This window comes from Rattus norvegicus, assembly GCF_036323735.1.
Source record: "Rattus norvegicus strain BN/NHsdMcwi chromosome Y unlocalized genomic scaffold, GRCr8 chrY_unlocalized_20, whole genome shotgun sequence".
Lineage (NCBI taxonomy): Eukaryota > Metazoa > Chordata > Mammalia > Rodentia > Muridae > Rattus > Rattus norvegicus.
Window position 1 is genome coordinate 455155 of NW_026947379.1, and position 11606 is coordinate 466760.

Below are 11606 nucleotides of genomic sequence, written 5' to 3' on the forward strand. Positions count from 1 at the left end.
ACATAGAAACAACCCTGGACATAGAAAAGCAAAAGAGGAGACAAGGAGCTGTAGATACACGCTTCATCAACAGAATACAAGAGATGGAAGAGAGAATCTCAGGAGCAGAAGATTCCATAGAAATCATTGACTCAACTCTAAAAGATAATGTAATGCAGAAAAAGCTACTGGTCCAAAACATACAGAAAATCCAGGACTAAATGAGAGGATCTAACCTAAGGTTAATAGGTATAGAAGAAAGTAAAGACTCCCAGATCAAAAGACCAGTAAATATCTTCAACAAAATCATAGAAGAAAATTTCCCTGACCTAAAAAAATATATTGCCATAGGCAAACGAGAATCCTACAGAACTCCAAATAGATTGGACCAGAAAAGAAACACGTCCCGTCACATAATAGTCAAAAAACCAAACGCACAAAATAAAGAAAGAATATTAAAAGCAGTAAGGGAAAAAGGTCAAGTAACATATAAAGGCAGACCTATCAAAATCACACCAGACTTCTCGCCAGAAACTATGAAGGCCAGAAGATCCTGGACTGATGTCATACGGAGAATAAGAGTATACAAATGCCAGCCCAGGTTACTGTATCCAGCAAAACATAGATGGAGAAACCAAGATATTCCATGACAAAACCAAATTTACACAATATCTTTCTACAAATCCAGCACTACAAAGGATAATAAATGGTAAAGCCTAACATAAACAGGCAAGCTATACCTTAGAAGAAACAAGAAACTAATCCACTTGGCAATAAAACAAAGAGAAGAAAAGCACACAAACATATCCTCACATCCAAATATGAATATAACAGGAAGCAATAATCATTATTCCTTAATATCTCTCAACATCAGTGACCTCAACTCCCCAATAAAAAGACATAGATTAACAAACTGGATACGCAACGAGGCCCCTGCATTCTGCTGCCTACAGGAAACACACTTCAGAGAAAAAGACAGACACTACCTCAGAGTGAAAGGCTGGAAAACAACTTTCCAAGCAAATGGTCAGAAGAAGTAAGCTGGAGTAGCCATTCTAATATCAAATAAAATCAATTTTCAACTAAAAGTCATCAAAAAAGATAAGGAAGGACACTTCATATTCATCAAAGGAAAAATCCACTAAGATGAACTCTCAATCCTAAATATGTATGCCCCAGATACAAGGGCACCTACATACGTAAACGAAACCTTACTAAATCTCAAAATACACATTGCCCCTCACTCAATAATAGTAGGAGACTTCACCACCACACTCTCATCAATAGACACATCACGGAAAGAGAAATAAAATAGAGACGTAGACAGACTAAGAGAAGTCATGAGCCAAATGGACTTAACAGATATTTATAGAACATTCTACCCCAAAGCAAAAGGATATACCTTCTTCTCAGCTCCTAATGGTACTTTCTCCAAAATTGACCATATAGTTGGTCAAAAAACGGGCCTCAACAGGAACAGAAAGATAGAAATAATCCCATGCCTGCTATCATACCACCACGGACTAAAATTGGTCTTCAATAACAATAAGGGATGAATGCCAACATATACTTGGAAAGTGGACAATGCTCTACTCAATGATAACCTGGTCAAGAAAGAAATTAAAGACTTTTTAGAATTTAATGAAAATGAAGGTACAACATACCCAAACTTATGGGACACAATGAAAGCTGTGATAAGAGGAAAACCCATAGGGCTGAGTGACTGCAGAAAGGAACAGGAAAGAGCATATGTCAGCAGCTTGACAGCACACCTAAAAGCTCTAGAACAAAAAGAACCAAATACAACCAGGAGGAGTAGAAGGCAGGAAATAATAAAAGTCAGAGCTGAAAGCAACTAAATAGAAAGAAAAAGGACCATAGAAAGAATCAACAGAACCAAAGTTGGTTCTTTGAGAAAATCAACAAGATAGATAAACCCTTAGCCAGACTAACTAGAGGACACAGAGAGTGTGTCCAAATTAACAAAATCAGAAATGAAAAGGGAGACATAACTACAGATTGAGAGGAAATTCAAAAAATCATCAGATCTTACTATAAAAGCCTATATTCAACAAAACTTGAAAATATACAGGAAATGGACAATTTCCTAGACAGATACCAGGTACCAAAGTTAAATCAGCAACAGATAAAGAGTTAAACAACCCCATAACTCCTAAGGAAATAGAAGCAGTCATTAAAGGTCTCCCAACCAAAAAGAGCCCAGGTCCAGACGGGTTTAGTGTAGAATTCTATCAAACCTTCATAGAAGACCTCATAACAATATTACCCAACTATTCCACAAAATTGAAACAGATGGATCACTACCGAATTCCTTCTATGAAGCCACAATTACTCTTATACCTAAACCACACAAAGACACAACAAAGAAAGAGAACTTCAGACCAATTTCCCTTATGAATATCGACGCAAAAATAATCAATAAAATTCTGGCAAACTGAATCCAAGAGCACATCAAAACAATCATCCACCATGATCAATAGGCTTCATCCAAGGCATGCAGGGGTAGTTTAATATACGGAAAACCATCAATGTGATCCATTATATAAACAAACTAAAAGAACAAAACCACATGATCATTTCATTAGATGCTGAAAAAGCATTTGAAAAAATTCAACACCCCTTCATGATAAAAGTCCTGGAAAGAATAGGAATTCAAGGCCCATACCTAAACATAGTAAAAGCCATATACAGCAAACCCATTGCTAACATTAAATTAAATGGAGAGAAACTTGAAGCAATTCCACTATGATCAGGGACTAGACAAGGCTGCCCACTCTCTCACTTCTTATTCAATATAGTTCTTGAAGTTCTAGCCAGAGCAATCAGACAACAAAAGGAGGTGAAGGGGATATAGATCGGAAAAGAAGAATTCAAAATATCAGTATTTGCAGATGATATGATAGTATATTTAAGTGATCTGAAAAGTTCCAAGAGAGAACTACTAAAGCTGATAAACAACTTCAGCAAATTGGCTGGGTATAAAATTAACTCAAATAAATCAGTAGCCTTCCTCTACACAAAAGAGAAACAAGCTGAGGAAGAAATTAGGGAAACGACACCCTTCATAATAGACCCAAATAATATAAAGTACCTCAGTGTAACTTTAATCAAGCAAGTAAAAGATCTGTACAATAAGAACTTCAAGACACTGAAGAAAGAAATTGAAGAAGACCTCAGAAGATGGAAAGATCTCCCATGCTCATGGATTGGCAGGATTAATATAGTAAAAATGGCCATTTTAAAAAAGCAATGTACAGATTCAATGCAATCCCCATCAAAATACCAATCCAATTCTTCAAAGAGTTAGACAGAACAATTTGAAAATTCATCTGGAATAACAAAAACCAAGAATAGTTAAAATTATTCTCAACAATAAAAGGACTTTAGGTGGAATCACTATCCCTGAACTCAAGCAGTATAACAGAGCTATAGTGATAACAACTGCATGCTACTGGTACAGAGACAGACAGATAGACCAATGGAACAGAATTGAAGACACAGAAATGAACCCACACACTTATGTGCACTTGATTTTTGACAAAGGAGCCAAAACCATCCAATGGAAAAAAGATAGCATTTTCAGCAAATGGTGCTGGTTCAACTGCAGGTCAACATGTAGAAGAATACAGACTGATCCATGTTTATCACCCTATACAAAGCTTAAGTCCAAGTGGATCAAGGACCTCCACATCAAACCAGATACACTCAAAGTAACAGAAGAAGAAGTGGGGAAGAATCTCGAACACATGGGCACTGGAAAAAAATTTCATGAACAAAACAGTAGTGGCTTATGCTCTAAGATCAAGAATCGACACATGGGATCTCATAAAACTGCAAAGCTTCTGTAAGGCAAAGGACACTGTGGTTAGGACAAAACGGCAACCAACAGATTGGGAAAAGATCTTTACCAATCCTACAACAGAGAGAGGCCATATATCCAAAATATACAAAGAACTCAAGAAGTTAGACCGCAGGGAGACAAATAACCCTATTAAAAAATGGGGTTCAGAGCTAAACAAAGAATTCACAGCTGGGGAATGCCGAATGGCTGAGAAACACCTAAAGAAATGTTCAACATCTTTAGTCATAAGGGAAATGCAAATCAAAACAACCCTGAGATTTCACCTCACACCAGTGCGATTGGCTAAGATCAAAAACTCAGATGACAGCAGATGCTGGCGAGGATGTGGAGAAAGAGGAACACTCCTCCATTGTTGGTGGGATTGCAGACATGAACAACCATTCTGGAAATCAGTCTGGAGGATCCTCAGAAAATTGGACATTGAACTGCCTGAGGATCCAGCTATACCTCTCTTGGGCATATACCCAAAAGATGCCCCAACATATAAAAAAGACACGTGCTCCACTAAGTTCATCGCAGCCTTATTTATAATAGCCAGAAGCTCGAAAGGATCCAGATGCCCTTCAACAGAGGAATGGATACAGAAAATGTGGTACATCTACACAATGAAATATTACTCAGCTATCAAAAACAATGACCTTATGAAATTCGTAGTCAAATGTTTGGAACTGGAAAATATCATCGTGAGTGAGGTAACCCAATCACAGAAAAAAACACATGGTATGCACTCATTGATAAGTGACAATTAGCCCAAATGCTTGAATTACCCTAGATGACTAGAACAAATGAAACTCAAGACGGATGATCAGAATGTGAATGTTTCACTCCTTCTTTAAAAGGGGAACAAGAATACCCTTGGTAGGGAATAGAGGCAATGATTAAAACAGACACAGAAGGAACACCCATTCAGAGCTTCCCCCACATGTGGCCAATGCATATACAGCCATCCAATTAGACAAGATGGACGAAGCAAAGTATTTCAGGCCGACAGGAGCCGGATGTAGATCTCTCTTGAGAGACACAGCCAGAATACGGCAAACACATAGGCCTATGCCAGCAGAAAACCACTGAATTGAGATTAGGACCCCCGTTGAAGGAATCAGAGAAAGAACTGGAAGAGCTTGAAGGGGCTCGAGACTCCATATATACAACAATGCCAATCAACCAGAGCTTCCAGGGACTAAGCCACTACCTAAAGACTATACATGGACTGACCCTGGACTCTGACCTCATAGGTAGCAATGAATATCCTAGTAAGAGCACCAGAGGAAGAGGAAGCCCTGTGTCCTGCTAAGACTGAACCCCAAGTGAACTAGATTGTTGGGGGGAGGGCGACAAGGGGGGGAGGGTGGGGACGGGAACACCCATAAAGAAGGGGAGAAAGGAAGGGGATGTTTGCCTGGAAACCGGGAAAGGGAATAACACTTGAAATGTATATAAGAAATTCTCAAGTTAATAAAAAAAGAAATAATAGCAATAATAATGGTAATGATAATTATCTGAACCAAACAACTATCCAAAATAGGCACCAAATACATATTCAAGGCCAACAACATAAAAACAAAGTATAAAAAAGATTTTTAAGAACATGGAATTCATTATCTCTTCTATGTGGTTCGCACTGAGACTATATTTCAATAAAGTAGAGACAGAATACGTCAGATATTCCGGAGTTTAATTTCCAATACATTGGTGAATGTTTTCATTTTCTGGTAGTCATTAGACAAATACTGTTGATTTTCTCATTAATTTGTTCTATGAAATCATTCCTAAAGTACTATGTTTTAGGAGTAGCTAAATATATGACCACAAGGATAGAGTATGGATACCTTTTCCATCATGAAATTGGTATACAGATTAGGCCACACTAGACACATCGAAAGGCCAATCCACATGTTACCTCTGGCTTACTGGGAACAATTGTAAATCCCAAGAACTGCAAATTTTAGTCATCTATCTCTACATATGGTTTCTGGGATTACAGGGTGCAACACGACACAAGAAAAAACTTGTTTCTTATGAGTTGAAAAACACATTTTATTCTGAAAAATATATATTAATTTTTTTTCAAAAAGGGTTTAATGATACAATCATAACCCAATGTGCATGATGTTATCAAAACTGCAAATTCACCAAAAGAACAAAAATTTATTAAGAATGAATAACAAAACTTCCAACCAAACCAACAGTACTAATACCTGAAGCAAACACAACTCAAACCAAAAACAAAACACAGTAATTAAGCTAAGCAGAATTCTCCAGCTGAAGGTTTAGCACCACAGTCGTACCCTGCGGCTGGCCTTGGGAACATAGTGGAAAGGCAGTCAGTCACCAATTGTAATACATTTTAACAGGTGAATCTAGCTATGCCTTTTTGAGGCCTTTATAGGTCACAGTCTTCCAAAGCTAATATGAGACTTGTATAGAATTTGGTTTCTAGACTTTGAACTTCTCTTGATGGATTTCCAACAATAAAGTAGAAAATCCCCCATAACAAGAACAAATTAATCCTCTCAGACTCCTCCTGGATGCTCAGAAGCTCTTGATATGCTTCAACATTTCTTTGAAACCCTCCCATGTTTATGTTCGGCATGAAGGTAATTCCAGTGTCTGAATGGAAACTCACTTCCCTTTCCTACCTAGGCTACAGCATTTACTTAGCTCAAATGTTTACACTCCTAAGGAGATAAACATTTCAAAAATTCATCCTCTCAGTGTGTACCACTAAATATATAGCATATAATTTCTACCATTCCAAGTATTCCTTATCCATATTTCCTGAAGACTTCAGCTTTCTCCATTTTAGTAACAGGTTCTGTACCCAGCAGTCCTTGGTTACATGCAATGTTTGTCCTTGGCTTTGAACCAGCTGCTCAGTCTTAGGTACCGGACCTTACCCAAGCACAAGTTTCTCCATTTTTGAATTAAGTTGTTGCTAATACGATTTCTGAGGTTTTTCAACTTAGAGAAATCTCCAAACTCTTACTGTCCCTACAGTTATGTTTAGGAATGACGTGGTTCAATACTGCAATCATGAGACCTGAGCAATTGCAGTTTCATAAAATCAAAATTAAATCACTACACATCTCTGAAATGCTGTTTCAACGTGGATTAAGTAGTTACTGTTTTCAAGTCATCCCTCTTAAACTTTAAAATGTAAGCATTACTCATGCACAGAATGCTTTCTCAAGAAAGGAGGAGGAATTCTAAATTTTTCATTGAGTTTGGGTTTAACTTACTTGTGGAGAATACTCTTCATATCTTGGATAATTCCAGCATGCCACACACAGCACAGAGGAAGTCAATTATTTGTGGGTTTTTTGTGTGTGTGTGTGTGTGTGTGTGTGTGTGTGTGTTTGTGTGAGTTTGTGTGTGTGTTTGTGTGTATGTGTGTATATGTGTATCTGTGTGTTTATGTGTGTGCATGCGCGTGTGTGTATAGTGTCTAGGTCACTGCACAAAAAATCATGCTACGTTTTGGAGAAGCACACTTATTCAATGATACCATGGCCTCCTCAGTTTTGTATGCCTCTTTAGCATACCTAATCACTTCAAATTACACCATTTACCTATACCTCTGGGGCACAGACTAAATTCATAATATCCACCAATCTCCATAGGGATTCAGAGCTGATTGATAAATAATTTTAGGAGTCTTTAGATTCAAATTTTGTCCCAAAAGTCATTAAGTATTTATTGTCCTCAAAACTCAAATCTCAGTGGTATTTTCGACTTTTGAGTTTCATGCCCAAACCTCGTTCACTACATGCACTCCCTCCATTGTTGACAAGTTCAAGCTATGCTTTCCGAATGTCATGTTTGCTGTGACTACCTAGTTATACAGACATGTGATAGGCAAGTGATTTCTAATATAGATTTCTTAATACTCAGTGGCTCTATTCAGTAACTGTGAAGTGGGGATTCAATCTCTTTGTGCTAAATGTAGGTTCCAAACTGCCTCTGGATATTTTTGAATAGCATCTTCTATATATGCATATGCTTTTTAGGTGGTTTTTCTTTATTAACACTCCACATACCATAGCATCAGATTATTTTAAATTTCCACGTGAAGTGATATCTTGTCCGTCCTGGCTTAGAATTGTGTGGGGATATTTAGGTCAATCTCTGCATCCCTGCAGAATCTTTCTTGATATATTATCTCCTATGGATGGTGTAATATCTACAACCTTTGATACACAGCCTTTGATAAACCTTCCTTCACCTGAGTAAAAGAAAATATTTACAGCAGATGGATCCTCTAATTTTTTGTATACTACATGATTCCCTTAACTGAAATAAGTCTATGCATGCTTATTCAGGCACAAACAGATCCATGGGGAGACGCCCCGACTAAAAATGTCAACTACTACTCAGCTGTTCTCTATGTATACAGTCTGAGGAACAGTCACTTCAGTTCAATTGTTTAACTGAAGAATACTAAGCCATTTTCAAAATTAAAAAAAAAACAAAACAAAACAAAACAAATTACAAAGGCAAGGATTGAGATAATGCTTTTGTCTATGTAGAACATTAATTTAAGCCTCACATACAAAATGTGTGATGTGAATTAATTTCAACCAATACTCCAGAAGGAATAATATACTTTTTTGTATGGTCTCTCTGGATTAGAGTATGATATCAATACAGTCTTCTGTGACAGATTTTCAACCACATATGAACATCTGAGGACTCCAGGAGAGTAACTCTTGCTCAACAAAATAACCTTAATGTTATTTGTGACAGTGCCAGGGTCCACTTCTTGTTATGTATCAGAGATCTGACTCATTTTTAAGTCTTTCTTTATCTCATGCTAATTTTTATGCTGCTTGATCAGAGGTGGGTTGTAATTTTCCTCCCTGCTGAATTCACAACTACAAGAAAGTGTTTCTTAAGAGAAGCCCTTGATATTCTAGAATGTAGAATGTTGTTGGCTGTGGCTTTCCGTGGCTCCCACTGTTCTCTCAAGGTTCATATCAGTGAAGAAAAAGCATTCAGAATGGAAAACACTATTGTTCTGACACAGGACAGACAAAATCCACCGAACTTTCCTTGCATGGGATTAGAACACAGTGGACAGGAGATACAGTCAGCATAGTCAATTAAATGCTCCCCCTTCGTATCCAATGGACAAATGTTTACCCATCTGGTTTGGCTTATTAGCCATGCTTGCTTAGACTGCTTACCCAGTTCCCAAGCTGTGAAAAATAGACTTTTTTCTTAGCAAGGGATGAAGTCGTGGAACAACATCTTACTTTTGCTCACTGTTTCCCCATTCCTACAAGGTAAGCAGATTCCTCCAAAGGAGATTCCATTTCCATAGTCTCCCTCCATCAGATCTGAAGCTCTGAGCCCAGTAAACAAGAATATGTCCATAACCATGACAAAGTAAAACTTTTCTTTCTTCAGTGCTGGGGAGGATGGGAAGCTGTGATGGTATCTTCTTTATTGTAGGATATCTTGAGACAGGAGAGGGGAAAGAGCTTTGGAGGAGGGGAAATCTTGATCCCTTTAGAGTTTAAGTATAATAATAATAATGGTAATCATCATCATCTTCATCACCATCATCGTCAAAAGTAATTTAGACTGGTGAGATGATTCAGCATTTAAGAGTCCTAACTGTTTTTCCATAGGTCCTGAGTTCAACTACCAGCAAAATCATAGTGGCATAAAACCATGTATAATGGCATTAAACTTCCACTTCTGTTGTGTCTGAGACTTACAGATACTCATTGAAAACAAATAAAATAAAACTTTAAATAAAAAAATAAAAGTTTACTTATCTAAGTTTAAGTTACTATGCTTCTGTAGCTTACCAACTTTCTGTGTGTCTGAGGACAGAAAATACATTCTCTGTCTATTAAAATCCATGATGAGAGCTCACACATTACTTTCCGTAACCCAAGACAGTTATTCAAACCACTGCTTGTGCATTTCTGAGAAATAAAATAGCTTCCTATCACACTACTATCCTTTCTTTATGTTGTGATTCTGAGAGGAACATAAGAAAATTAATTTGTACATGAGGACATTACAGTTGCATTTTCCTGTGGTCTGAGAAAACTGAGGTTATCACACTGGGGTCAGGACTGTCTACAAAGAAGTGGGTACAATGACTACTTCTCTTCAAATGCTGTTGGTGCAATGGTTACCTATGCACGAGAATTTTCCAACTCACATGTCATCTTCTGGAGCTCCTTAGTCAATTTCTACAAACTTCTTAATCTGTTGCACTTGCTCACTGATGCTGGAAGGTTGGGATGATGCCTTCCCTGGAGACCCTGTAGATAAACACAAAGGAACATGCATAGTAGTAGCCCAGACACAGGAGAAAAAATGCAAATTCCCCAATAAAGCATGACAAAAGGGGAAGTCTACAGACACGAGGAAGCACTGAAAGAGGAGGAAAGCTCTAGTCAAGCTGGATCTATTAGCTATTTTCTTTCTCCCAACCATGATCGATAGACATACGCCTCACTTCCTTCTGCAGTCCCCCTGGCCCTTAACAACAAAATCTGGCCAAGACATGAAGAAAAGGAGGACATTTTCAGTACATATCTGATGGGATGCAGGTAAGTCCTGGAGTCATTAGTGTTTAGGACCCCCAATCCTTAATCATGTATGTCCAAGACAAAAAGAGATATTGATGCATGTCAAGGGTAGAAGCCCTTGTCATAAAATTCCAATGGCATGTCCAGGAATCCTCTGAAGATAAAATTCAATACTCTACACTGAGAGTCAAAATTTTTATTCCTGTGGCTCTTCTTGTAATTCTTCCTCATTCAGAATGAAAGTAAGAAACTCATAGTAGACCAGCTGCATGCTTGACAATTCCTGGTCTCTGCCAAAAAATTATCAGATATTCTTCCTGCATGAATAGTGAAAAGTCAATTCTCAAACACAGCCCACAAATGGTCCTCACCACCTTAGGTAGCACACTCAAAATGACAAAGAAGAAAATAAACTGAGAACATAGTTCAGAATGCTTGTCAGTGATGCGATGATTCGACACAGTTAATCCATCTCAGGGACATCTTCTGTAGATAAATGACCAATTTCTCCAATTTCTTCATCTATTCCTCCTGATTAGTAATATTGGAGGGTTGGGATGATGTCTTCCCAGTAGGCCAGGAACATTGATAAATACAATTAAGCAAAGACTTGGGGAAGATCCACAAACTACAACAGTTTGGATAGGGGAGTAAAAAATACAGAAAAGTTTTAAATTCTGATAAAAACTTCCCTCAGAGCCTCAAAAATAGCTTTTCTTAGCCGTGAGGGTGGTTATGATGTGATCAATGGTTCACAGTTGTGGCTACAGGTGCACTGATTAACATATGTGTAATTTGAGTCATCAAAAGCAAACACTCAGAGAAAGCATGATGGGTCAATCTTGGAATGAGCAATTAAGAAGTGAAACTGAAGTATAGAGAGGTATCATCTGGAAGAAACAGACTGACAGAGACAAAGACAGAAAGACAGACAGACAGATATACACACACAAACACACACACACACACACACACACACACACAGACACTCACACACAAAACAAAGCAGAAGTCATAGGGAAAAATATGTTGTGGATCATTGGCAAGGAGCTTCAGCCAGGGAAGAAAAATCAAATTCTTCATTTGGGGGCCACATGTGACAACGTCTATACTCCTGAAAGGCAGTCACTACTACATTTATATACAACATCCATTAGGAAAATACAGACAGGGAAGTGTAACATAAGGGAAGAGAC

At 37.9% G+C, this 11606-nt stretch overlaps 1 long non-coding RNA gene across 1 annotated transcript in view; it reads right to left on the reverse strand.

The window, feature by feature from the left end:
- Window positions 1–10325, reverse strand: part of LOC134484638 (uncharacterized) — a 39857-nt gene extending 29532 nt beyond the window's left edge. Inside the window, exon 1 of the long non-coding RNA XR_010062164.1 lies at window positions 10038–10325. This is a non-coding gene — a long non-coding RNA (uncharacterized LOC134484638). The remainder of the gene's footprint in view (window positions 1–10037) is intronic.
- Between the last annotated feature and the right edge of the window lie 1281 nt (window positions 10326–11606).